The sequence below is a fragment of the Bos javanicus genome, chromosome 9 (genome assembly GCF_032452875.1).
Source record: "Bos javanicus breed banteng chromosome 9, ARS-OSU_banteng_1.0, whole genome shotgun sequence".
In the NCBI taxonomy this organism is placed as follows: Eukaryota; Metazoa; Chordata; class Mammalia; order Artiodactyla; family Bovidae; genus Bos; species Bos javanicus.
Genome location: NC_083876.1, coordinates 100,661,704 through 100,687,687, shown reverse-complemented (window position 1 = coordinate 100,687,687; position 25,984 = coordinate 100,661,704). Strand labels below are relative to the sequence as shown.

Here is a 25,984-nt window from a genome sequence, read left to right as displayed (position 1 = left end):
TCTGCCTTTTCATTCTTCTCAAAGGGTAGGAGAGAGACGGATGAGAAAACTAAAACAGAAATTGATTGTGATGCAATTTATCAGAGAGAAGCTGGGAAAGAGATAGAGGAAAAAGAGAACTGTAGAGACACTGTGCCTTCGTGGAACAGAGAAAACTTCATCCCCATTGCAAGGGGGTGCGTTAAGCTGAGCTGGGGCTGCCCAGGACTGTGTTTTCCTTACGGAGGTGCGGGTGTACACTTTGCTTGGCTTGTTTTCGTATGCTTTTGTTTCCAGCAGAGCATTTATTACTCACCAGAAACACAGGCAGTCACGGTAAGGGGGGAGCTGGCGTATACAATTCATCGTGATGGCTTACATTCTTTATAAATTTCGTCCTATACTGTGGCATTTCCAAGGTTACTAGCGTGAAATAGATATTAGAATGTCTGGATTAGAGTTCAGGCTAATCTAGAAGAACCTTGTGGTGGGACTGTTGCTTGTCTCTGTGAAGGATTGCAGAGACCCATCTGGGTAGGGTAGAAAATAAGGATGGAGAACATGCCATAAGAGACAGCTAGAGATCTCTTCCAGAGACAGCGGATGAAGTGATGCAAAGGTTGTCAGGATGCATGGATCTGGCCATGTCATTTTACATAAATTCAAGTCCAAAGCTATGCTCCTAGCTGACAGCAAAAGCGAATTTCTAACTCTTGGTCTAAAGCACATGGAGTCTTCTAATTTATGTGGAAAAGGACAGGGAGAGGGATTTTTTTTTTTCCTTTGAAAATTAATCAGTAATTCCACCCATTATCCCGGGAGAAGGAAATGGCAAACCGCTTCAGGATCCTTGCCTGGAAAATCCCATGGACAGAGGAGCCTAGTGGGCTGCAGTCCATGGGGTCGCAAAGACTCAGACACGACTGAGCAACTAACACTACCCATTGTATACGCTTAATAGAAAATAGAAGAGCCTCAGGAACCATTTACTGAGGAGTTAGGTGTTCTAGATGGCACGTTGAGGACTTTACCTGCATTACCTTTATTAGCCGTCACAGAGATTCTTACAAGACTGGTACTGTTATTACCACCATTCTACAGATCTGAACCTTAGCACAAGTCCATTGCCCAGGTCACACAGTAGGGACCGTACCATTTGTTCAATTACAAGTGAAGGGATGAACTGCCTTTTATGTGATGTGTACCAGCTTCTGTACCAGTGACTGAACGTGGAGAGTTTTAAACAGTTTTGCTGAGAAGTGTTTGCTTCATTTATTTTACCCGCTTTACATGGTGACTTGACAGGGCTGCCACTGCATTTGCATGTAACGCTTAGAAGCGATATTTTTAAGGTTGCTCTCATCGTGTTCGTCTTTGGGGGCTCTCTCCAAGCTCTGGAAATAGGAGAATAGAAATTAAATATGAGTAGTAGAGTTTGCTTTCAAACTTTTATGACAATAAATTTTACTATTCTCAGATGCAATTAGATATTTGCTAAAATGTATGTTGGTATTTTCGGAGAAGGCAATAGCACCCCAATCCAGCACTCTTGCCTGGAGAATCCCATGGATGGAGGAGCCTGGTAGGCTTCAGTCCATGGGGTCGCTAAGAGTCAGACATGACTGAGCGACTTCACTTTCACTTTTCACTTTCATGCATTGGAGAGGGAAATGGCAACCCACTCCAGTGTTCTTGCTTGGAGAGTCCCAGGGATGGAGGAGCCTGGTGGGCTGCTGCCTATGGGATCTCACAGAGTCGGACACGACTGAAGCGACTTAGCACCAGCATGTTGGTATTTTAAGATCTAACCAGCAAATTGACAGGTTTGGGGGTTTTCCTCCACAAAAAATAAGTGGGGGAAAATGTCTTTTTATATTAAGACTATAAGTAGTTTGGTAGTCTGATTTATGGCCTTGAGTAAGCCAAGAGGCCACGGGCCAAAATGTTACTTATTTTGGTGAAGTTCTTGTTGTCATAGTGTTTGGTTCCCAGGAGACATCTATTTGACTCTTCCATTTCTTTTCCATTATATTAGGCTTGCAGTCTTCTTTCTGTTAGCTTCTAATTACATTCCATGATATGTAAAAATAAGATTTAAAGGCATGTGAAGGACTCAACCAGAACTGTAAGTAAATCTGGTATCATTCATGGTTTCCCTTGTCTGGGGCTTCCTAGGGGGCTTAGTGGTAAAGAATCTACCTGCCAATGCAGGAGACACGGAGTTCAGTCCCTGGTCTGGGAAGATCCTTTGGAGAAGGAAATGGCAACCCACTCCAGTATTCTTCCTGGAAAAACCTCATGGACAGAGGAGCCTGGCGGGCTACAGTGCGTGGGGTCGAGAAGAGTCGGACATGACTGAGCGACCGAACAACAGATTTCTCTTGTCTGCTTTAGTTTGACATTGCTAAGATCCGTCCTCAGTCACTAAGCTCTCCGGAAAAGAATTAACTAGAACGTGTAGTAGAGACGTGCCATTTCTGAAGTGGATTTGTTTCTGTCCTATTTCCCAAGTCTTTGTCTATGCGTCACATTTGGACTTGAGGGGCTTCTTCCTGTTAATCATAGTAGTCACATTTAATGTCACACGCAAGTTACCTTAACACAATTTTGTAGTCAACACAGATTACCTAAAGGGAGAAAACATTTCTGTGGCTAAAACTTGAGTTCTGTGTAGGAAAATGCTTGGGTACAACTGCAGCTGAAAGCTCTCTGACTGACTGTTCTCTGTACAGTTTAAGAGCCGAGGCAACGTACGACTAGTTGATCGTTAAAGCCTGAGTTGGAAGAAAGCGGCCTAAAAACACAACCCAGAAGGGTGATTTTCTTAATCACGGTTACAGCTGTAGGTCTGTCGTGTATTTATCCATCTGACACTCACATGTTGCTGTTATTGTTCAGTCAGTAAGTCGTGCCTAACTCTTTACGACCCATGGACTGCAGCACACCAGGCTCCTCTGTCCTCCACTGTCTGCTGGAGTTTTCGCAAATTCATGTCCATTGAGTCAGTGATGCCATCCAGCCATCTCATCCTCTGTCATCCCTTCTCCTTTTGCCTTCTATCTTTCCTGACATCAGGGTCTTTTCCAAGGAGCTGGCTCTTTGCATCAGGTGGCCAAAGTATTGGAGCTTCAGCAGATATTTGTTTACACGACAGATATTAGGTACCTACTATTTTAGGAAGTGGGAATAGAGCAATGAACAGATAAAACAAAAATCAAACCCTGTCCTCCTGGATACTACCTGGATGTCTACCTCGAAGGTAGACAGAACAAGTGACATGTAAGAGTGTCAGGCTGGCAGTAAGTGGTATGGGGAAGAATAGAGCAGTGAGGGCGGACAGAGAGTGTAGTTGTAATTTTAGTTGATAGATGCGGAATAGGCTACATTAAGAGGCAGAATCTCAGCAGAGATTCTGAGCAGGTGAGCTGCGTGATCTCTGGTGACAACGTTTCAAGCAGAGGGAGCAACCAGCAAGTGCAGACACCAGGTCTGAGAGCACAGCTGATGTGTTTGAGAGCACTGATTGCAGCGAGACCGTGGAAGTAGAGGAGAAAAAAAAGAGACTGTAGAAACCCTCCAATAAGGGTTAAGTCTCTTCTCTGTGTAAGACAGGGAGCCATAAAGGGTTTAAGGAGAGGAGTGATTTATGTGACTTAGTAACAATGCCCTGACTGCTGCTTTGACAACAGACTATAAGGAGAAGAAGGGTGGAAACAGGGAGACAGGATAGGAAGCCAATGGCTAATCCAGGCAAAGGACGATGGTGGCCAGGCCACAGCAGAGGCGGTGGACTGATGAAAAACGGCGGGTTGTGGACATACTTTAAAGATACAGCTAACAGGACTGAGTTCCAGTGGATCTGGACGTGGAGTGGGAGAGAAAGACATGAATGATGGTGTCAAAGTTTTGGCCAAGTTTCCTGGCCAGCGTTTTGGAAAAATGAAGGATCGGGTTGGTGAGAAAATCAGGTGTTTATTTGGTTTTGGACATGTTAACTAGAGCTACCGAGTAGGCTTTTGGCGAAGTTATGAAAGAAGTCTGGGTGTTAAAACTAGATTAAAACACGCTTTGATTTTCATTTGTAATGGATTGCAGGCAAGCATTTCATGGCTATGTCTCATGGTTGATTTTACTTAGTTATTTAAATTGACTAGAATGATGAAATAGTAATAATCTTTTACTTTTGGTTGTACTATGAGCTCATCTTTATTGACTTTGCAGCCATCCTTCCTTATGACAACTGGATCATTTTTCTTGACTATAATAGAGCCAAAGACATCTAGGTGTCTTCACTTAGTGGTGCTGTGTCACTGCTTTGGTGGCAGTGGGGAATTCCAGTTTGTGTTTCCTAAGAACTGATGCAAGGACGAGTAGGTTGGGCAAGGGCAGGACTGAGGCTGAGGCAGATAAGGCTGGCCCTGGAGGAACTGGCCAATGCTGAAGGCAGCAAGCTACACCTAGACTTTAGAACCAGTGGGGGTTGAGGTTACCTGGCTCACATAGTCAGATGAATCTGTGTTTTAGGATCAGGGGGGCTTGGTTTAAATTTCAGCTTTGCCAGTCACAAGATACTTGACTTTGAGAAAGTTCTCTGACTTGGCCAAATCTCAGTTTCTTCATCAGTAGATCAGAGATTACCCGACCTCTTGCATCTCGTTTAGCATACCAGCTTTATCACCTACCTCTTCTGTATGTGTTAATTCTCTCTCATGTTATGCAGGAGAGTATATGGTTCTCTGGCTTCGTGCAGATTCTTGCTGCATCCCATAATGTCAGTTCTATTTCTGGTGCTGCTGAATTTGCTCACTAGGCTCAGATGGTGTCCGCCAGATGTCTGTACTGTAAAGGTGTCTTTTCCCCTTTGTTATGAGTGGTCTTTGGAATGATACTTGGAGGTGGTGTGAATATCATGCTTCTAATACCCTTTCATTCAGTGGTTTTACATTCATTGACTATCTTTGCCTGAATTATTATTTTGAGATTTTTACAGAATGATGATATTTGAAAATTCTGTTTGTTGTACGTTTAAACCTTGACTTATCCTACAGAGAGCTCTCGTCGCAGCCCCCTCCTGACATGACACCTCCTGCTTCTGGCCTTACTGCTTTCAGTTTTTGTTGTTTTGCCTTGTTTTGCATAGCATTATGCATTCATGGGTTCCTTTTATATTCAATGCTGTAATGATACATTAAAATATGTGTTCTTTTTGTCTTATGTTTAATGTCACCATCTATTGCTGTTTTTATTATTTTTGATCATCAAACTGCCCCATGTTTGGCCAGTATCAATTCTTTTCGAAACACTTCCTTACTCCATTTCATGTCTCCATCACCTTGTACAAACTTTTCCTTACTTACTTCATACTTTCCTATCTCAGACCTGGCGTCAACCATTCTCCAAGGATCCCTGGCCCCGTTTAGTGGGCAACAGTGCTGAGCAGCCGAGACCACTGCAGCTTGGGTGTTACTCCTTCTGGTCCCTGTCAGTGGCGAGAGCTGGGGCTCTATCTACTCCATCTGCCTATCACGCTAGTTCCAATTCACATCCCATACTATAGGGCTTTCTTTACCAGGAAAGGCAATTAAAAATGATTATACAAAGTAATGGGCATAGAAAGCAATTATGAGCAAGCTGATGTATTATAGGCTAGTATGATTCAGTAAGAATCTTATGGTACAACTATTAATATTAATGATTTAGCTCACTTAGAATAGTTTCTTCTGTGGCCTATGATAGAACAGGAAATCTGAGGAAAATTTTTGTCTTTGGAATCTCCATTTGATACTGTTTGCATCCTTAACTTCTTCAGGGTGATTCTACATGCTTAATACTATTAGTATCTTTATTTACAAGCTGAATAGGAGTACATTTACTATTTTAACATGTCTTGTTTTAATAAAAACATCTTTACTAAAACATAAATGTTTACTAATAAGACTGAAGGAATTGACTAATGTCTGAATAGTAGCTGCAGATGTTGCTGATGTGATAGTCAACATATGAATTTTGATCTTTAAATTTTTGTATCCCATATTTGTCCTGCTTTTGCCCAGTTTAGGATATAGAATTGTATCAACTCCCCTAATTAGAATACTTTGAAACATTAATTAAAAAAAATGGAGGTATCTTTGGTTTAATACATGCTATGTCTCACATGTGTGACATTATATTTGTGCTTCCACACACCCTCCAGTGTGCCTGCCACCACAAGGTTAGTTTTCATCCATCATCATGCAGTTGATCCCCTTTACAAGACCTTTTAGAACTAACACCCAAAAAAGATGTCCTTTTCATTATAGGGGACTGGAATGCAAAAGTAGGAAGTCAAGAAACACCTGGAGTAACAGGCAAATTTGACCTTGGAATATGGAATAAAGCAGGGCAAAGACTAATAGAGTTTTGCCAAGAAAATGCACTGGTCATAACAAACACCCTCTTCCAACAACACAAGACAAGACTCTATACTTGGACATCACCAGATGGTCAACACTGAAATCAGACTGATTATATGCTTTGCAGCCAAAGATGGAGAAGCTCTATACAGTCAGCAAAAACAAGACCAGGAGCTGACTGTGGCTCAGACCATGAACTCTTTATTGCCAAATTCAGACTGAAATTGAAGAAAGTAGGGAAAACCACTAGACCATTCAGGTATGACCTCAATCAAATCCCTTATGATTATACAGTGGAAGTGAGAAATAGATTTAAGGGCCTAGATCTGATAGATAGAGTGTCTGATGAACTATGGAATGAGGTTCTTGACATTGTACAGGAGACAGGGATCAAGACCGTTCCCATAGAAAAGAAATGCAAAAAAGCAAAATGGCTGTCTAGGGAGGCCTTACAAATAGCTGTGAAAAGAAGAGAAGCGAAAAACAAAGGAGAAAAAGAAAGATATAAGCATCTGAATGCAGAGTTACAAAGAACAGCAAGAAGAGATAAGAAGGGCTTCTTCAGCGATCAATGCAAAGAAATAGAGGAAAACAACAGAATGGGAAAGACTAGGGATCTGTTCAAGAAAATCAGAGATACCAAAGGAACATTTCATGCAAAGATGAGCTCGATAAAGGACAGAAATGGTATGGACCTAACAGAAGCAGAAGATATTAAGAAGAGATGGCAGGAATACACAGAAGAACTGTACAAAAAAGATCTTCACGACCCAGATAATCACAATGGTGTGATCACTGACCTAGAGCCAGACATCCTGGAATGTGGAGTCAAGTGGGCCTTAGAAAGCATCACTATGAGCAAAGCTAGTGGAGGTCATGGAATTCCAGTTGAGCTGTTCCAAATCCTGAAAGATGATGCTGTGAAAGTGCTGCACTCAATATGCCAGCAAATTTGGAAAACTCAGCAGTGGCCACAGGACTGGAAAAGGTCAGTTTTCATTCCAATCCCAAAGAAAGGCAATGCCAAAGAATGCTCAAACTACCACACAATTGCAGTCATCTCACACGCTAGTAAAGTAATGCTCAAAATTCTCCAAGCCAGGCTTCAGCAATATGTGAACTGTGAACTTCCAGATGTTCAAGCTGGTCTTAGAAAAGGCAGAGGAACCAGAGATCAAATTGCCAACATCCACTGGATCATAGAAAAAGCAAGAGAGTTCCAGAAAAACATCTCTTTCTGCTTTATTGACTATGCCAAAGCCTTTGACTGTGTGGATCACAATCAACTGTGGAAAATTCTGAAAGAGATGGGAATACCAGACCACCTGAGCTGCCTCTTGAGAAACCTTTATGCAGGTCAGGAAGCAACAGTTAGAACTGGACATGGAACAACAGACTGGTTCCAAATAGGAATAGGAGTACGTCAAGGCTGTATATTGTCACCCTGCTTGTTTAACTTATATGCAGAGTACATCATGAGAAACGCTGGACTGGAAGAAACACAAGCTGGAATCAAGATTGCTGGGAGAAATATCAATAACCTCAGATATGCAGATGACACCACCCTTATGGCAGAAAGTGAAGAGGAACTAAAAAGCCTCTTGATGAAAGTGAAAGTGGAGAGCAGAAAAGTTGGCTTAAAGCTTAACATTCAGAAAACGAAGTTCATGACATCCAGTCCCACCACTTCATGGGAACTAGATGGGGAAACAGTGGAAACAGTGTCAGACTTTATTTTGGGGGGCTCCAAAATCACTACAGATGGTGACTGCAGCCATGAAATTAAAAGACGCTTACTCCTTGGAAGGAAAGTTATGACCAACCTAGATAGCATATTCAAAAGCAGAGACATTACTTTGCCAACAAAGGTTCATCTAGTCAAGGCTATGGTTTTTCCTGTGGTCATGTATGAATGTGAGAGTTGGACTGTGAAGAAGGCTGAGCGCCAAAGAATTGATGCTTTTGAACTGTGATGTTGGAGAAGACTCCTGAGAGTCCCTTGGACTGCAAGGAGATCCAACCAGTCCATTCTGAAGAAGATCAGCCCTGGGATTTCTTTGGAAGGAATGATGCTAAAGCTGAAACTCCAGTACTTTGGCCACTTCATGCAAAGAGTTGACTCATTGGAAAAGACCCTGATGCTGGGAGGGATTGGGGGCAGGAGGAGAAGGGGACGACAGAGGATGAGATGGCTGGATGGCATCGCTGACTCGATGGACGTGAGTCTGAGTGAACTCCGGGAGTTGGTGATGGACAGGGAGGCCTGGCGTGCTGCGATTCATGGGATCGCAAAGAGTCGGACACGACTGAGTGACTGATCTGATCTGATCTGATGTACTTTTTTTATGTTCTCTTCCATTAAAGGTTATTACAGGACATTAGATGTAGTTCCCTGTGCTATACATTTAGGTCCCTTTTGTTTATCTATTTGACATATAGTAGTTTGTATATTTTAATCCCAAACTCTTAGTCTATCCCCCCCACCCCTGCCTTTGGTAACCATAAGTTTGTTTTATATGTGAGTCTGTTTCATTTTGTAAGTATAATTCATTTGTCTCATTTTTTGATTCCACATATGAACAACGTAATGTGATATTTGTCCTCTTTCAGGCTTACTTAACATGATAATCTCTAGGTTCATGCATGTTGCCATAAAGAGCATTATTTCCTTCCTCTTTATGGCTGAGTAATATTCCATAGTGTGTGTGTGTGAATGAATCTTTATCCAGTCATCTGTTGATGGACACTTAGGTTACTTCCATGTCTTAGCTACTGTAAATAACTGTGCTCTGAACATTGGAGTGCATGTATCTTTTCCAGTTACATGCTCAGAGGTGGGACTGCAGGATCATGGTAATGCTATTTTTAGTTTTTTAAGAAACCACACTGTTTTCCATAGTTGTTGTCCAGTTGCTAAGTTCTCTCTGACTCTGTGACCCCATGAACTGCAGCATGTCAGGCCTCTCTGTCCATCACTATCTCCTTGAGTTTGCTCAAATTCAAGTCCTTTGAGTAAGTGATGCCATCCAACCATCTCATTCTTTGTCACCCCCTTCTCCTCCTGCCCTCAATCTTTCCCAGCATCAGGGGCTTTTCCAATGAGTCAGCTTTTCTTGTCAGGTGGCCAAAGTACTGAAGCTTCAGCTTCAGCTTCAGCATCAGTCCTTCCAATGAATATTCAGGACTGATTTCCTTTAAGATGGACTGGTTTGATCTCCTTGCAGTCCAAGGGACTATCAAGACTCTTCTCCAACACCAGAGTTCCAAAGCATCAATTCTTTGGTACTCAGCCTTCTTTATGGTCCAACTCTCATATCCATACATGACTACTGGAAAAACCATAGTTTGACTAGATGGACCTTTGTTGGCAAAGTGATGTCTCTGCTTTTTAAAACACTGTCCAGGTTTGACATAGCTATTCTTCCAAGGAGCAAGTGTATCTTAATTTTGTGGCTGCAGTCACCATCTGCATTGATTTTGGAGCCCAAGAAAGTGAAATCTGACAGTGTTTCCACATTTCCCCCATCTGTTTGCCATGAAGCAATAGGGCCGGATGCCATGATCTCAATTTTTTGAATGTTGAGTTTTAAGCCAACTTTTTCACTGTCCTCTTTAACCTTTATCAACAGGCTCTTTAGTTTCTTTTTTGCTTTCTGCCATAAAGGCGGTGTCATCTGCATATTTGAGGCTATTTATATTTCTCCCAGCAATCTTGCTTCCAGTTTGTGATTCATTCAGCCCGGCCTTTTGCATGATTACTCTGCATAGAAGTTAAATAAACAGGCTGACAATATACAGCCTTGACATACTCATTTCTCAGTTTAGAACCAGTCCATTGTTCCTTGTCCTGTTTTAACTGTTGCTTCGTGTCCTGTGTACAGGTTTCTCAGGAGGCAAGTAAGGTGGTCTGATATTCTCCTTTCTTTAAGAATTTTCCATAGTTTGTTGTAATTCACATAGTCAAAGGCTTTTAGCATAGTCAGTGAAGCAGAAGTAGATGTTTCTCTCCTTAGTCTCACCATAACAGAAACAACACTTATTTTCATCACCTTTTTTTTTTAACTTAGTATAGTAAAAATGATGTGGGACTCTTCATTCTCATTCACCACTGACCTACCAATCATTCAGCCAATTAATAACTCCTGCTGACTGCCTCTCTTAAATATATCTCAGATGCTTTCCTACTCCCTGTACAAACATTGCTGTTTTTTTCTTGAAGTTAATATTCTTCACTAAAATGAGGTGGATGCTTCAAAAATGTATGGTAGACTTGAGTTGGAAGATAAGGCCTCAAATACACGAGCATCAGCTTCATTTATGCCTTTCTGCCTTTTATTTATTCTCCATCAACATCGGAGTACTTGTGGTATACATGTAGTATACATGTAGTGCTTGTAGTATACATTAGTATACATGTAGTGCTTGCAGTATATATGCCTCATGCACTTCTAGTATCTGTGTCTTGTCATGCTCTGAGCCTTGTCTGGAAATTCCGAAACCACCTCTTTGCTGCATAATTCCTTCCCATTAAGACTCAGTTCAGGCATTGTTTCCAGAAGACCTACCTGACCCATTCCTTCCCATGGGTTCATTTGTTCAAATATTTATGATTTAAATATTTATTGAGCATCTATTATGGGGCAGGCATGTTTCTAGGTGTTTGAGATACTTCTGTGAACAATAACAATAAAAAAGATTCTTGCTCTTGTCTCTCGTATATCCCAGTAGGGGAGACGGCCAAAAAGGTAAATTCAAAATAAATTGCATGATATTAGAGAGTGGTAGAGTGTCATGGGGGAAGTGTATAAATAGAGCAGAGTGAGGAGAGAGCTTGGGTCAGTGGGCACTGAAAGACAGCAATTTTCAACACAGTGGTCAACCACAGCCCCAAATGAAATGGTGACATTTTAAACTGACTTTAAGTCAGTTTAAAGGAGGTGAACAACTAGTCTATGTAGATACCTGAGAAATGAGCATTACAGGCAGAGGCAACAACCAGGGCCAAGGTTCCCATGTGCAGGTGTATCTCGTTTGTTCTAGAAGGTCAGAGGGGTTGTGCAGGTCAGATCGTGTACGACCTTGTAAATCCCTCTAAGGACTTTGACTTTTAATCTGTGTGAGCTTGGGAGATGTCGGAAGGTTCTGAGCAGAGGATAGATATGGTCTCACATTTTGACAGTTGCTATATTGAGACCAGAGGCTAGACAGATGCAGGATGACCAGTTAGGAAGCTATTATTGTCCCATCCAGATGAAAGAGATGAAGCTTGAACAAGAGTGCTGACTGTTAGGGGCATGAAACAGGGTCAGATTTCAAATGTATTTTGAAGTATTGGACAACAGGATTGCCTAACAGTTTGGACATGAGACATGAGAGAAAGAGCATCAAGACTGAGCAGAATTATCAGTGTCCTCTTTCACAACATGCCTCTTAACTGGTCATCTAGTCCCGTCAGTCCTACCACTTAATTATATTCTTTTTTCCCCCTTGTTGTTTGTCAACTGCACTGCTGCAGTGGTTTCTTAATAGGCCTTTCTGGATTTGGTTACTCATCTCTGTGGAAATAAAGATTATTCTGAAATGCAAATCTGAGTATACCATTCTTGAGGCTATATTCTCAGGTGTCCCCAGTCACCGGCAGTGTTTCAAGTCCTTAGCATGGCATGGAAGAGCCTCTGCTTACTTTGGGAGCATCTTCCATCTCCCCATGAGATGCACCTACAGTTTCCCAACTCCCTAGGACGTTGGGCCTTCACGCTTCCCTGCCAGTGTCTGTGCCATTCCTCCTGTCTGGGATACCCTTCCGTCTCGTCTGCTCAGGAAGTGACAAGACCAGCTTGCGTGTCCTCCGTCTTGGAGCGCCTTTTCTGACCTTGCCTTGGCACTAGTGTGGTACTTGCGCTCAGCTGTTTACTGGCCCGCTCTTGGAGGTCTCCGACACCACCAACACCCTAGGGCGGGAGTGGTACTGCATCCAGCACAGTCCAACACGCCCATGGCTGACTTTTAGGCACTTAGAGCTTCAAGGCAGAAAGGGCGACAGTGAGTTAAATTAGGCCTGAAATAACATAAGTAGAAAAAAGCCTGGTGGCCAAGAAAGGTCAAGGCATTTTGTAGGAGAGCTTTGAGGTTCTCTATCCTGGAGACTTTTCTCCAGCCAGGGCGAGCGGAGAGGCCGACCAGGTGCACAAAGCCATGGGGATTGCATATTTAAATGCTCCTTCAAGGGTTCTTGGCGCATTCTCTAGCTGTGGGTTCTGGATCTGAGGTCACAGCGCCTCGTCGGATGAAGGAAGATTCCGGTCTTCTCTTGTTGGCGGAAACGGAAGTGCCTGGGCAGGCAGCTAGGCTGCATTTCCGGTATACACTGTGATGTCCCCGGAAGTGCCCCCGCCGTCCCACCCTTGAGTGCAACCCCCGTAGGGAACCAGGGGAGCGTAGGGCAGTGTGACTGTTTCTCTGGCCATCTGGAGAAAGCTTGGGTTAGGGAGACCGGAGTGAGGGATCCCCGGCTGATTCTGGCCTCAAGGTGGCAGGGGAGTAAAAGCCTGTGGGTAGACCCGTTGGCTCCACCCAGGATGCCAGGGACAGGGTGGTCTGAGGAAGTGTGGGGTCTTCACAGGCCTTGCAGGGGCAGGATGGTCAAGGCTGGTGACAGCTGCAGCCTCAGGACTTGCCCATGTGCAGTCTTGTCTCCCTGAGGTCTTCAGTCCCTCGAACCGTTCCTGAATTACTGGAGTGTGGTGTGGAAGGCCTCACCTGGAATATGGGATCTGTCCTCCGAGCTGTGCGGTCACGGACATTCGGGGCTAAGGGTTTTTCACCTTCCAGAAAAGTAGTTCTCAGGCTGGTATGGGAAGAGATTAACCTGGAGGCCTGAAAAGAGGAGGAGGCGGTTTCACTGATTGGTAGGACTGTAAGTTGGGGTCCCTTTGAGTTGCAATTTGTAATAGAAGCTCAACTCCAAATTGCTTAAATGGTTGGGAAACCTATGTCATAAAACAAGCAGCCCTGAGGTAGGGCAGCTCCAGGATTGACTAATTCAGTGCCTCCCTGAGGTTCTTAAGGATACAGTTTTTATTCTTCTGGTCTGTTAATTACTTTTGTTCTGATGGTGACAAGATAGGTGCTTTAGCCACAGATCTGGTGTGAAGATGGAAGGAGAGAGGTTTTCCCATGTGATGACTCTACAGGGGATGAATTATTTTCGTATTTCAGAGGAATGAAGTTATTTTCATGCTTAATTTATCTGTCCACTATAGTTGCCTTCCCAGACATAAAGAAAATATTGACTGACAGTGTCCTGAACAAAGGCAGTACCACTGAGAAAAGAAAAAGCTAAAAGGATGAGAAATATTATGGAGCTAGCATGGACAGGGCTCAGCAATTATGTGTGTTTGAGGACTGATGGAGAGAGTGATTTAGAAGATATTTAGGTGATTGGGTGGAAGAGAATCGCTACCCTACGGAATCAAAGAGAGGGATGCAGAAAAGAGAGGAGTAAAGTTTCAAGAAAGGAAGGTGGCAACTATCTTATAGTTATGTGATTTTTTTTTTTAAAGTTGGTTTAGAAGCTACAGGTAAAGATACAGAAGTCATTCACAGAGATGTGGTTTAAGACACAGGGGGTTGAGAAGACTTTAGAAAACAGTGTTGAATGAGGATAGAACAGAAGAAATGTCTACATTGTAACAGGTGAGTAGAGTCTCTAAGTCAGCAAAAAAACTTGCAAGGGCCATTTAGATAGCAAACTAGTACTTTGTAGCTAGCTCCAAGTTTTAAAATGTGTCAGTTCCTGAAAATTGTCAATCAACTAAAACTTGTTTCATTTACATGTTGAATTTTTTTTTTTTTCATGTTGAATTTTTTGATATCAGCTCTCAGTCAGTCTCCCACAGCATCCTTGGCTGGGGTTTATTGTGTAAAAAGCTTGTAGCATTTTATACTGGATGGACTTTTAACAGTTTTTTTTTTTCCCCCTATGCAATTGACTGTTTTTCATTTTACTTTTCATAGAGTGGTTCATCTGTTTAATAATATATTTGCTTTAGAAAAATTGGTTGTTGGCTGATGGACCTTCTTTGCTGTGTCATATAGGAGAAATTCTCAGGACAAAAAGGAATTGGTTAACAATATCTGATATTGCTGAGACTGAGGAAGATGAAGACTGAGATAATCATAATAAGCTGTTCAGAGAAGTTTGGTTTCATTGTAGTGCTGGGAGGTGATCTCATAGTGTGATGATTAAGGCATGAATCGGAATTGAGTACATCAAGTAAGCACTGGACTGCTAATTTGACTTTGATGGTGAAAAAAAGAAAAATAGAGCGTGTGTTGAATTCACTGGGCTTGAGGAAATTTTTGTTGTTTCAGGGTGAGCGGAAACCTGAGCTTATTAGAAATCTGATAGAAGGGGATAAAAAGTTTGAAGACTTGAGATGTAGAGGTAAATACTTGAGTGAGCAAGGCACAGACTTACTGAAGAACCAAGAGAAAAGCACTAGCTCAGTTCTAGGAGAAGATAGAAAGAGAAATGTTGAATAGGAGAAGTGAAGGATCCTCTCGGGGGTGGGGGGGAGGTCAAGTCACATGTCAGAGAGACAGTCATGTGTCTGGATGTTGAGAACAATGCAACAGCCTTGGTTCAGCTACTTTGGGAGCATCATAGGAAGTCATCCAGGGAGAAATAAGAAGTATTGGCATGACTGTATTTTTCCTCTTTAAACAGAAATACCAATGAAGGGAATTGGATGGTGGGTTTATCTACTGTTGGGGATATGCATGGCATTCTGTGGTGGTAGCTAAGCCATCCTTGCAGTAATTGGCAAAGATTTTCAGGCTCAGTAATGAGAAAAAATTAATTCTAAAAGTGGGGAAACCAGGTGGACAGGGGCCAAAGTGTGCACTTGGGGGCGGAGACCAGGCCCAACAGGGATGAAAGAGCAGGGTGTGAGGACGGAAGGCGTTCAGTCCCTGGGCTTGCTGAGGCAGACTGTTAACGACTGTGTGGCTTAAGTCACAGGCACTGCCCGCTCTTCTGAAATCTGGGGAGTCCACGATCCAGGCATTGGCTGGGTCGCTTCCTGATGAGGGCTCTTTTCCGGGTTTGCACATGGTCCTTTTCTTCCTGGGTGCTCAGGGGCAGAGAGACAGGCAGACATCTCTTAAGGGCACTAATGCCTTCAGGAGGGATCCACTCCCATGACCTAATTACCTCCCAAGGACCCCATCTCCAAATACCATTGCACTGAGGGTTTGAGCTTCAGTGTAGAATTTTGTGGGGACACAGTTCAGTCCATAACAGAAGGTGTGGTCAGGGGAATTTTGTCCTGGGAGAGAAAGGATGATTTTGCAGTCCATGATTTATGACCTCCAAACCATATAGAAGGGTGCTGTGCTTAGTCACTCAGTCCTGTCCGACTCATATAGAAGGGTGCTGTGCTTAGTCACTCAGTCCTGTCCGACTCTTTGTGACCCTATGGACTGCAGCCTGCCAGGTGCCTCTGTCCATGGGATTCTCCAGGCAAGAATACTGGAGTGGGTTGCCATGCCCTCCTGCTTCCCAACCCAGGTCTTCTGCATTGCAGGGGGATTCTTTACTGTCTGAGCCACCAGGGAAGCTGGTGGCTCAGACAGTAAAGAATAGAGGGGTGTTTGGTAAAGTAAAGTATAGAGGGGTGTTTGGGTGCAAATTAATTACATGTATTCTAATTTAACAGGTAAGCTCGAAGGAATAATAAGCAGTGGGTTTGGTGTAATTTTATACCTGTAGTTTTATTAGATATATAACCCAGATGACAATGTAGTTTGTGGTATATAGTATTTTGAGATATATCATTTTTTAACAGAGAACCATTCAACGTACAAGCCAAGTTGTAGGCTTTCCTGGTGGCGCTAGTGGTGAAGAATCTGCTTGCCAATGCAAGAGATAGAAGAGACCTGGGTTCAACCCTGGTCAGGAAGATCCCCTAGAGGAGGGCATGGCAAACCGCTCCAGTGTTTTTTCCCATGGACAAAGGAGCCTGGTGGGCTACAGTCCCTGAGGTTGCAAAGAGTTGGACACTACCCAAGCAACTTAGCATGCAGAAGTTGAGAATAGTAAATAAAAATTAGTTTTGGATATTTAAAACATAAGTGTTTATTACATTTACAATGACTTTGAAGTTCAGCAATTTAAAAAAAATAATTTTTAGGTAGTTTTTGTGGACAGTTTTTCTCTGCAGGAAACTCAGTCCTGGTTTGAGTGATGTGATTCAGGGTTAAGGGTACCTCTCCCTGCCTTTCGGATCTTGTGTTTAGAATTGTGAACATTGGCAGAGTCTCGAAAGCAGTTTGTCTCATTACCAGCCACCAGACACCAGTTTTAATAGAGCTAATATAAGAGTTACATGTACATTTTCTACCAGATTCCTTTTTAAAACTCTCCTATGTGGAATATAACAGTCATTCTTCTGGAACTGTAACTTTGACATACATTTGCATAAGTAGAAGTAGTTGTCATATAGTTTAGAAAGCCTTTAAAAAAAACAATAAAAAAAACCCCTCTTTCGCTTAAGATTGGGTTTAAGGGCAGAAACTTTCGTTATAATTAACGTAACACATTGAACTGTTTTCTTTTTTTTGTTGTTGTTAATAAGTGGCTAGAACCTGCTTAGCTCACAGCTCTAACCTCCACCCTCACAGTTACACACCTCCCTTCCTCGCGGGTTCACACAGTAATGGGTGAAGTGCCACGCAGTGTAAACCGATAAGATAAGCAGCCATGGCGCATTGCCACGAGCCGGGGTCCCTGCTGGGCTGGCTGACGCACACAGCGCTCCCCTGATGTCAGACAGCTGATAAGTAGCGAGAAAAGGCTCTTTGTCTGAAAAATCAGCTCTATTGAAGTATTTTTTTTTAAACATATTATTGCTTTGCTTGACTGAAGGCCAGATTCCCGTCTGTTTAAACCATTTAGTATTATTTCTGTATTGTTCGTCAGAAATGTTGGTCAGCAAAAATATGTTTAACTCATTATGCATGATTTCTGTGATATTTTTGTTACCACTCCCAAAGCCCAGCATTTATTTTTGTGCTTTTGTGTGAAAAAAATGAGGGTGGCAAATTTGAGGATACCTGTGTATCATCCCTTTCTTAATAAACCTGTGAGGAGGAGGAAAAAAGTATGGACTGGAATCAATTCAGTACACTTAACATCTGACAGGCTATTCACTTCAGAAATACTTACTGGCATTTGTACTGAAACATGGAGGAATATTAGTTTCATGGGATTGAACTGTTCAAACCGGTGATAATCTACTGGTATAAATGCCAACCACATTCCCTCTGCTGATTAAAAAAAAAAAAAACAACACGTCAATCAGATCATACTCTAGAGCCAAATTATCATTGCATTGATAAAGTCTGAGCATTTTATCACCTGGTGTACTGTCTGCTTAACTATATGAATGCTTAACATTATGAAATCTTTGAGAATAAAGAGAACTTCAAACCTGTAATTTTATGACTTTTGTTAAAAAGGGAAGCTCAGGTTTCCTGTAGCAAAATGAACAAACTGTCTGAAAACCTAAACATCCCAGCATATTATACATGAAAATTGTTGTTTTTCTTCAGTCCCTCAGTTGTGTCTGACTCTTTGTCATCTGTGGACTGCAGCGTGCCAGGCTTCCCTCTCCTTCACTGTCTCCCACCGTTTGCTCAAACTCATTGTCCATTGAGTCGGTGATGCCATCCAACCATCTCATCCTCTGTCGTCCCCCCCTCCTCCTGCCTTCAGTCTTTCCCGGCATAAGGGTCTTTTCCAATAAGTCGGTTCTTCCTGTCAGGCCAAAGTATTGGAGCTTCAGCTTCAGCATCTGTCCTTCCAATGTACATTCAGGGTTGATTTCCTTTAGGATTCTCCAAGCACCAAAGAAAGTATTAATTCTTTAGTGCTCAGCCTTCTTTATGGTCCAACTCTCACATCCATACAAGACTACTGGAAAAACCATAGGTTGGACTATGCAGACCTTTGTTGGCAAAGTGATGTCTCTGCTTTTTAATACACTGTTGAGGTTTGTCATAGCTTTTCTTCCAAGGAGTAAGCATCTTTTAATATCATGGCTGCAGTCACCATCTGCAGTGATTTTGGAGCCGAAGAAAATAAAATCTGTCACTGTTTCCATTTTTTCCCAATCTATTTGCCATGAAATGATGGGACCGGATGCCATGACCTTCGGTTCTTGAATGTTGAGTTTTAAGCTAGCTTTTCCACTCTCCTCTTTCACCTTTATCAAGAGGCTCTTTAGTTCCTCTTCTCTTTCTGATATAAAGGTGGTGTCATCTGCATATCTGAGGTTATTGATTTTCTCCCTGCAATCTTGCCAGCTTGAGCTTCATCCAGCCCAGCATTTCGCATGATGTATTCTGCATATAAGTTAAATAAGCAGGGTGACAATATACCGCCTTGATGTACTTCTTTCCTGATTTTAAACCAGTCCATTGTTCCATGTCTAGTTCTAATTGTTGCTTCTTGACCTGCATACAGGTTTCTCAGGAGCCAGATAAGGTGGTCTGGTATTCCCGTTTCTTTAAGAATTTCCCACAGTTTGGATTTCTTGGTAGCTCAGACAGTAAAGAGTCTGCCTGCAATGCAAGAGACCCGGGTTCAATCCCTGGGTTGGGAAGATCCTCTGGAGAAGGAAATGGCAATCCACTCCAGTATTCTTGCCTAGAAAATCCCATGGATAGAGGACCCTGGTGTGCTACAGTCCATGGGGTTGCAAAAATTATTAGGTATTAATTCAGAGTTCAACTCAGGTTAGTGAAGTTCAGGTTTTTCATTATCATCTAGATTTCCTATTTCAAAATACACACTTTTGAATAACGTTGGCAATGAGAACTCTAGATTACAGTAATAAGCATGTAAATCCAATTAGAATAATAAAGAACGGTAAAGTATGTTGAAAATGAAAACCTGCAGAGAATAATCTTCGTATTTTTTTCAGGAAGCTGAAAAGTGTTTTGGGAATTTATAAATGCCATTTAATTCCCAAAGCTGTAGTATTCTACTTAGTCCTCGTTTCTGACAACATAGTATTGTGTCTTTTGTTAATATGTTGACTAGTGTCTCATATGTATGTGGGAGCAGTTGCTAGCAATTACTGAGCACAATTTTAAACAGTTTTCATCTAATATCTCACTTAATTCTTAAAACAATCCTATAAGGTATAAATACTGTTTTTGTCTCTGTTTCACAGATGGGGAAATTGAGGTTCAAAAAGTCTGAATAACTTATTCAATAACTCAGCTAGTGGTAGAGCTCAGAGAAGGACCCTGGCAGTCTTTCTCTAACCAACAGGTTAAATGGTGTCATGCTTCTGCTACTGTTACTAAGTCACTTCAGTCGTGTCCGACTTTTTGACCCCGTAGACGGCAGCCCACCAGGCTCCCCCATCCCTAGGATTCTCCAGGCAAGAACACTGGTGTGGGTTGCCATTTCCTTCTCCAGTGCATGAAAGTGAAAAGGGAAAGTGAAGTCGCTCAGTCGTAGTGACCAGAAAAATAACGGACCTTTTCTTTGGCTGCCAACTTAGCTATCATCATTAGTGATTAAGTATTGAGGAAGGGAACCGGAGCTTTGGAGCTGCTAGGCGACATTTCATGAAACTTTTAAGAAAACGGACGTGTCTGTATTTAAATTTTTCTCCAGTATAAATGAACACAGTTCTCCTGTGCAGCAGGTTTAAATAGTGTGTGGTGTGGATGCTTGTACTCCTGATTGTGGCATTTCTTACTCACTAGGGACAAAGTGGGTCCTTAGTCATTATTATTATTCTTTTATTTGGTAAAGCATTTTGTACCAATGTATTAATTGAAATAAGTTAATTTACAGTGTTGTGTTCATTTCAGGCGTATAGCAAAGTGAGTTATATCTATATTATACAATGGAATATATATACACACACACACATATACATATGTATTCTTTTTCAGATTCTTTTCTACAAGGCATTGAGTGTAGTTCCCTGTGATACACAGTAGGTTTTTGTTGTTTATCTGTTTCATATATAATAGCGTGTATATGTCAGTCCCAAACTCCTACTTTATCTCTTCTGCCTTCCCTCTATCCCCTTTGATAACCGTAAGTTTGTTTTCTGTCTATGAGTCTATTTGTTTTGTAAATATATTCATTTATATCATATTTTGAAGATTCTGTGTAAGTGATATCATATGGCGTTTGTCTTTCTGTGTCTGACCGACTTCGCTCAGTCATTTTGAAGATTCTGTGTGTAAGTGATATCATATGGCATTTGTCTGTCTGTGTCTGACCGACTTCGCTCAGTGTGACTGTCTCTTGGTCCAGCCATGTCGCTGCAGGTGGCATTATTTCATTCTTTTTTATGGCCGAGTAACGTTCCGCCGTGCGTGTACATACCACATCTTCTTCATCTGTTCGTCTGTCAGTAGACACTTTAGGGTTCCTCCATGTCTTTGCTATTATAAATAGCACTTCTATGACTTTGGGATGCATGTGTCTTTTCACATTAAAGTTTTCTTCAGATATATGCCTAGACGTGGGATTGCAGAATCATATGGTAACTCTAGTTTTAGTTTTTAAAGAAATCTCCAAACTGTTCTCCACAATGGCTGCACCAATTTACATTCCCATCACCTATGTATGAATGTTCATTTTTTTGCCACAGCTTCTTCAGCACTTATGATTTGTAGACTTTTTAATAATGGTCATTCTTACTGGTGTGAGGTGATACCTTATTGTCCTTTTGATTTGCATTTCTTTAATAATTAGAAATATTGAGCATCTTTCCATGTGCCTCTTGGCCATCTGTTTGTCTTCTTTGGAAAAATGTCTGCTTAGATCTTCTGCCCATTTTTTGATTGGGTTTATTTATTTATTAGATATTAAGCTGTAAGAGCTGTTTGTATATTTTGGAAGTTAATCCCTTGTCAGTAGCATCATTTACAGATATTTTCTCCCAGTCCATAGATTATCTTTTCATTTTGTCAATGGTTTCTTTTGCTGTATGAAAGTGTTTGTGTTTAATTAGGCCACATTAAAATTTTTTTCTTTTTATTTTCATTACTTTAGGAGACAAATAAAAAAAACTATTGCTGCGATTTATGTAAAAGAGTGTTCTGCCTGTTTCCCTCTAGGAGTTTTATAGTATCTGGTCTTACATTTAGATTTATATATTGATCCTTTTTGAGTTAATTTTTGTATGTGGTGTTAGAAAATGTTCTGATTACATTCTTTTACATGTAGCTGTCCAGTTTTCCTAGCATCACTTATTGAAGAGACTTTTTTCCTCCATTGTATAGTCTTGCCTCCTTTGTCTTGAATTAGTTGACCATAGGTATGTGGGTTTACCTTTGGGCAGTCTATCTTATTCCACTGATGTGTATGTTTTTATGCCAGTACCAGACTGTTTTGATTACTGTAGCTTTGCTGTATAGTCTGAGATCAGGGAGCACAATTCCCTCAGCTCCATTCTGACCTTACTTCCCCTCTGAGTGAACTATCCGCAGCAGTGGTACTGACTCTTAAACAGAGGAAGTTTTTAATATCTCAGTGCCAGTTGTAAATGGTGTGTAATTTCTTGTTCCAGTCTGTTGTTAGGACTTGACTCCTTAGGTTTCCCAATATAATTTCACTGCATGTGCTATTTCATTATATTTATATTTATCAGCCAAAAAAAGCTAGTAGGATAAACAAGATAGGTGAGCCAGAAGGCTTATTCCCCACAGACTCAAGTTGTTTGGTTGACTGCTAGCAGTTTGGTAGATTCAGTGTCATATGGATGTGTCTTAAATGGGATCAAAATAATGAAATTACTGGAAGGAAGAGGAATGTCTCATTATGATAGTGATTTCTTTCATTTATTCATTCAGTTCTAAGACATTTATCAAATGACTGCTATGTGAAAATGAGTCAAATCTCATTATTTGTGGATTCTGCATTTACAAATTTGTCTGCTCACTAAAATTTATTTGTAACTTCAGAATCAACACTCACAGTGGTTTCATGTTATTCGTGGGCATGTGTATACACAGAGCAGTGGATAACATGAGCAGTGGTAACATCTGCACACGCATTCCCAGCTGAGGTCGAACAATGCCATACACTACCTTATTTTTTCAGTTCTCATACTGTAAACAAAACTCATTTTTGTGGTATATTTGTGTCACATTTTGCTCATTTTTGTGCTTTTTATTACTAACTTTGCTGCTGAAATGGCTTCCAAGTGTAGTGTGCAAGTGTTGTTTAGGCTGTGATGTGCCTTTTTATGGAGAAAATGCATGTATCAGATAAGCTTCCTTCAAGAATGAGTTACAGTGCTGTGAGCCAAGAGTTCAATGTTATCAAATCATCAATATTTGTTAAATTAGGTATATTTATTATATATTTAATGCTTCCCTGGTGGCTCAGATGGTAAAGAATCTGCCTGCAATGCAGGAAAGCTGGGTTTGATTCCTGGGTTGGGGAGAGCCCCTGGAGAAGGGAATGGCTACCCACTCCAGTATTCTTGCCTGGAGGTTTTCACAGACATAGGAACATGGCAGGCTACAGTCCATGAGGTTTCAAAGAGCTGGATGCGACTGAGCAACTAACACACATTATGTATTTAAGGTGCCTTTAAATAGAAACATACATAAAGCAAGGCTCTATATTGATCTATTGGTGAAAATATTGTGACGGAAGTTTATAGGAATCTAAGCCTGTATTTTGGTCTTCCCTGATGGCTCAGATGGCGAAGAATCGGCCTCCAATGCAAGAGACCTGTGTTCTATCGCTGTTGGGAAGATCCCCTGGAGAAGGAAACGGCAACCCACTCCAGTATTCTTGCCTGGAGAAATCCCATGGACAGAAGAGCCTGGTGGGCTGTAGCCCAATGGATTGCAAAGAGTTGGACACAACTGACCAACGGACACTTTCACACTTCCACCCTGTATTTCTTTTCCCATGAGAAGTGTTTCAGTAGTCACTACTTCATGTTTGCTTTGGCTTCATAGAACATGACTACTGCTGCTGACACAGATCAGCAGTAATTACAGGCACTGGGAATGAGAAGATGAATAAGATACAGTTCTGTCTTTAAAGATCGAGCTAATGGTGGAGACAGTTTTAAGTCAAAGTTTAGAAAGTTGATACATTGAAGATCCTGTATAGCACAGGTCTTTTCAGAAAAGACTTTGAAGTCTTTTGGGGAATGAGATAGCAGTTTATTAACTTTGTTAGAGAAAATTGAGTTATTCCGGTTTTAAAATTAAGTAATGCTTGAGAATATTGGTTTTGATTTAGAAAACATTTATCTTAAAATATCCTGTTTTTTATATTAATATGGTAAAACAATGATTTTTTGTAACTTCAAATATGCATTTTTTAGGTATATGGTAAATCACATTACTATATGCATTCATTAATTCTTAGTCACAGCTCCTCCATTTATCTTGATTGTTCTCCTGGTGAGTGCAACTAAATCTAAGCACTAGGAACAGTGTCGTTATATATTTGCATGTCTCAGATATCAGATCAGATTAATAGTCTCTTTTTGCATGCTTACTATTGGATGCAGTTAGCATTTATACATTTATTAGAAAGAGTCATTCTGGCTTTTAAAGCAATTTTAGAAATAAAGTTGTCTGAAAGGAGTATGCATTGGTTTTCGAGGGCTGCCATAAGGCCATCCGTCACACTGGATTATAATGTCCTTTTGCATTTTGTTACTTTCCATTGCTTTTCAGCATGTAAAATGCAGTCCTGAGTTAGTGCATGTCCATTTTATTTCTGGTGCCCAACTTCCTCTGAGAATGTGCCTTCCTGATGGCATTTCTCTCTGCTCTAGTTAACGTTGATTCTTTAAGGAAATGTGGGCCAACAGATATGTTAAGACAGATAGAATCTCCAAGGACTAGTCAGCATCAGCAGTAGAGATCACGCAATAGCAGCGAGCATGGTATAGTCCAGCTTTTTTTTTTTTCTTAAAATAAAGTACTTGTTTATTCACGGCTGTGCTGGGTCCTCATTGCCGTGCAGGCTCTTCTCTACTGTGGAAAGCAGGGGCCGCTGCCCAGTGCTGCCACCTGGGCTTCACTGCGGCGGCTTCTCCTGTTGGCGAGCTCTTGCTCTAGGGCGCATGGGCTTCGGTCGTCGAGGTTTCCGGGCCCCAGAGTACAGGGTCCACAGTCGAGGTGCACGGGTTTGGTTGCTCTTCGGCATGTGGGATCTTCCCTGATCAGGGACTAAACCTGTGTCTCTTGCCTTGGCAGGGGGATTCTTTACCACTGAGCCACCAGGGAAGCCCCTGCCACTGATGAGTCAGTTTTCTGTTCTTGGGCAGGTGACTCATGCTTGGTTTGGGTTTTTCATCATAAAAGGGGAGAACAAGCAGCCTTCACTCCCTCAAGGCTGTTGGTATAGTCACATGAGGCAATGGACTAGGTAAGCTGTAAAGGTTAAAGAAATTTTGTTGATACACATCAATTTATATAAATCAGAACTCTTATTTGTTTCACATATTTATCACTTAAAATAGTTAAGTCCAAATCAGTGTTTATAAATAGGTTGAGAAGGCTGGAGCGTGTCTTTTGAGTCTAATAACACTCTGACGAGAGAAGGAAACATTAAGTTTACCTCTGGATGTGGAACCCAAGACTCAGGATGGCAGCTGAGTGGCTGGCAGTTGGTTTCTGCGGTGTGCTTTAATGGCCTCAATTAAGGGACAGAGATCTGGCATAAGCTGGAAAACAAAGGCCTTGGAGCAGTGCTCTCCAACATAAACGTCGTGCCAACCACATATACAAGTTACTAAACGTTTCCTGCTGCTGCTGCTAAGTCACTTCAGTCGTGTCCGACTCTGTGCGACCCCAGAGACGGTAGCCCACCAGGCTCCCCTGTCCCTGGGATTCTCCAGGCAAGAACACTGGAGTGGGTTGCCATTTCCTTCTCCAGTGCATGAAAGTGAAAAGTGAAAGTGAAGTCACTCAGTCGTGTCCCACTCTTAGCAACCCCATAGACTGCAGCCTACCAGGCTCCTCCATCCATGGGATTTTCCAGGCAAGAATACTGGAGTGGGGTGCCATTGCTTAGTAGACACTAAAAAAGTAAACAGCCAAAATTAACTGTAATAATGCATCTAATTTACTCCAGTAAGTAATCGGTTTTTTTAATCTTACACTCTTATACTCATACTGTTGTCTTTGAAATCCATGTACATTTTATACTTAAATCACCTCTCCCTTTGAAGCAGCAGCTTTTCAAGTGCTCAATCGCCACACGTGGCTAATCGCTACTGTGTTGAACAAGCACAGCCTTATAGACTTTGTGACCGTGTGTTTCTAGTTCTTTGCTAGAAAATGTTGCTTCTGTGGTTCCAGGAGACACTTGGTAAATGTTTGTTGACAGATTTGATAAGCCTTATCTAACTTAATGAAATAATGAGCCATGCCATGTAGGGCCACCCAAGACGGATGGGTCACAGTCAAGAGTTCTGACAAAATGTGGTCCACTGGAGAAGGGAATGGCAAACCACTTCAGTTCTTGCCATGAGAACCCCATGAACAGTATGAAAAGGCAAAAAGATGACACTGAAAGATGAACTCTCCAGGTGGGTAGG

General features: G+C 41.7%; 1 protein-coding gene across 5 annotated transcripts in view; it reads left to right on the top strand.

The window, feature by feature from the left end:
* Positions 1-25,984, top strand: part of PDE10A (phosphodiesterase 10A) — a 582,319-nt gene that overhangs the window by 368,892 nt on the left and 187,443 nt on the right. The window lies entirely within an intron of this gene.